Source organism: Otolemur garnettii, unplaced genomic scaffold (assembly GCF_000181295.1).
Source record: "Otolemur garnettii isolate 467f Iridium unplaced genomic scaffold, OtoGar3 scaffold00159, whole genome shotgun sequence".
NCBI lineage: Eukaryota > Metazoa > Chordata > Mammalia > Primates > Galagidae > Otolemur > Otolemur garnettii.
Window position 1 is genome coordinate 693,731 of NW_003852554.1, and position 2,777 is coordinate 696,507.

At 44.6% G+C, this 2,777-nt stretch overlaps 1 protein-coding gene across 2 annotated transcripts in view; it reads right to left on the minus strand.

The window, feature by feature from the left end:
- ZFYVE9 (zinc finger FYVE-type containing 9) overlaps positions 1-2,703 on the minus strand; it is a 174,650-nt gene extending 171,947 nt beyond the window's left edge. For both annotated transcript variants that reach the window (XM_023519158.1, XM_023519159.1), the window contains exon 1: positions 2,624-2,703. The gene's annotated coding sequence lies outside the window, so the exon portion shown is untranslated. The remainder of the gene's footprint in view (positions 1-2,623) is intronic.
- Positions 2,704-2,777: the final 74 nt, after the last annotated feature.

Sequence of the window (2,777 nt, forward strand, 5' to 3'; positions counted from 1 at the left end):
ACACAATTGTTTCTCTAAAGAAAACTGAAATCAGGAATTGGGCAAGAAGGAATAACCATATATAAATTATCAATCAATCCCCTATAAAGGGCAAGATGAGACACAGAAGCCTTAAACAGAGATCTAGCACATCTCACTCAATTACAACATTGTCTGACCCTGCCTTGTAATAGTTAATTAAACCTGTCCTGCTTCCACACTTCGCTAATTGCTAGCAGAGACCCTGGTCATTTTTGTGTTTCCCAGAATACCTAAGAAAGGACCTGGCACTTGATATTAATAGCTAAAATTTTATTAAAATGTTCTACAGGCTAGATGCAGTGGTTTGTGCCAGTAATCCATGCACTTTGGGAATCTGAGGTGGCAGGATAGCATAAGTCCAAGAGTTTGAGGTTACAGTGAGCTATGATTGTACCATGCACCACACTCCAGCATGAGTGAAAAAGCAAGACCCTATCTCTAAAACAATAACAAAAGAAAACAAAAGAATATTTTACAGATTACAATACTTTTTCAGATGCAATTATCCTAAAAGCCTTGCAAGGTAAGTATAAAAACTACAGTATCTGCAATTTACAGACAATGACACTGAATTCCATTAAATGCCAATGTAAGTGGCCAAGTATCCCTCTTTTAACACCACAACTACCACTATAGGCTCTCAATAAATGTTTGTTGATTGAATCAGCTGTCCCTGAAAATATTGTTTTTCTTTCTAGTATTATACCACCATTATCTGTTGATATGAGAAATGACTATATTGCCACTTAAGATTGACAGCTTTGCTAGAAAACAGACACTTTCAACTCAGCAAAGTTAGTTAACTTTAAACTTATTGTTTCAGTGATTCTCAACCTTGAGTAGGACTAAGAATCAGGGAGCATGACAAAAATGAAGATCTTTGGGCCATCATCATCCCAAGAATTCTGATTCAGGGGACCAAGAATCTGCATATTTTACAGATAACATTATATACACTAAGCACTCTCAAATGTGTGATCTTTAGGGATATACTTTAAACAATGAAACTTGCGATCTTTCCCAGGCTGGACTCAAACTCCTGGCTTATGGGATCCCGCCACCTCAGCCTGTAAGCAGCTGAGACTACAGGCACATTGCCACCTCATCGGCCTACATTAGACTTCTAAAAACCTAAGATAATCAAAAAATACTTTTAATCAAGCCAATTTTTTACAGTTAGAAATATTTAAACAAAAGGAATACTTCCAAAGCATTTACCGTACCAAACTTTCTCCCTAGACCTCAGGAGCTCCCCACGCTGCACAGGAGGTTAAATCCAAGATCTTTCTGGTAGTCTTACTTACATTATTCTGTTTTAATTGATGAATTCAACTGTGACTCTAATGTAATTTAGTACTTTTATATGTCTTATACAAATGGCTAAACGTAAAATGGAACACTCAGCTAATTTTGAACTTAACATACAGAAATAATAACTATAAAAATCACCATCAGTACAAGCCCATTTTAAACTTTGAATGACCATCAAAATGTGATATTATGAGTGATTCCCCACTCCTGTAATTAAATATTTATTACAAGGCACCACAGTACCTTTCTGTACTTTCCAAATTTTCTACAATAAGCATATTTATCTTTCTTATCCTACAAGTTTTAGAAGTACCTATAAATCCTACAACTTTCACATACATAAACGGAAAACAAGAATAACCTATATCACACTTATCATAAACTGTAAAGAACCAAATATATATTTATAACAAACGGTAATAACTAATCTTTTTTACCTTAATAACAGAACAAATTATTTTGCTTAAAAAAATCCACCATGTCTCCCATTTCCATCCCATTATTAGGATAGCTAACACAACTTAAAACCCTTTGCCACGCATTCTCTCTATTTTAATTGAACATTTTTTGCACTGAGGACTGAAGCATTAAAATATTTTCTCTCCCTAATGGGAGGGTGCGACAGACCTTTGTAAAAAATATTTGTATAGCTGTGTTTATTTAGGAAACTCAGCGTCTCAAAGCTGGGTTGGGGCTTTCTCCAAAGCAGACCACGTTTAGAGGCAAGATTTAACAGGCAAAGATGTGCTACCGTCAGGTGATGAAATTTCACCTCAAGACGCAAAAGGCTGTTCTCAAGCAAGTGAGAGCCGTGAATGTCACTCCAGCAGCAGCAGGGGCTCTCAAGGCCCCGCACTCTCTGCCCCCCAGCTCTCACCCTGACCTGCCTCCCCTCCCCCCGGACTCTGCAGGACTCAGTGTGGGGCTCGGGGAAGCCGAGGCTATTCGCAAACAGGCGTCCTCTGCCTCCCTCCGGGATGTACGTGCAGGGCCCAGGGTAAGAAGCTGTGCTCGGCCCAACCCGGGCCAAACCCCAAGGGCGCCCGCGCCCCCGCCGGAACCGAGGCCGGGGCGAAGGCTTCCCGGCGGCGCGGGGCCTACTCGCCCCCCACGGCCTCCAGCCTCCCGAGGGACGCGGAGTGGAAGGAAGGGCTGCGGCCCCAGAACCGCGGGGTGGGGGAGGCGGCCGCGGTGCCCGGACGCCCCGTCCGCTCGGTCCGAGGGCAGCCGCCAGGGCCCCCACAGGCGGCCGGAGCCAGGCGACTCCCGGACCGCGCCTCGCCACACTCACCTCGAGCAGCGGCCGCCTCCGCTTCAGCATGGCCGAGGGGGTCGTCCCTAAGCCGAAAGCCTCCTCCGGAGGGCACCGGCCCGGCCCCGGGCGCCGCCGCGAAGCCTCCCTCTGCGGTAGGAGCTGTGGTGGCTGCGGCTGCGGCTGCGGCTGC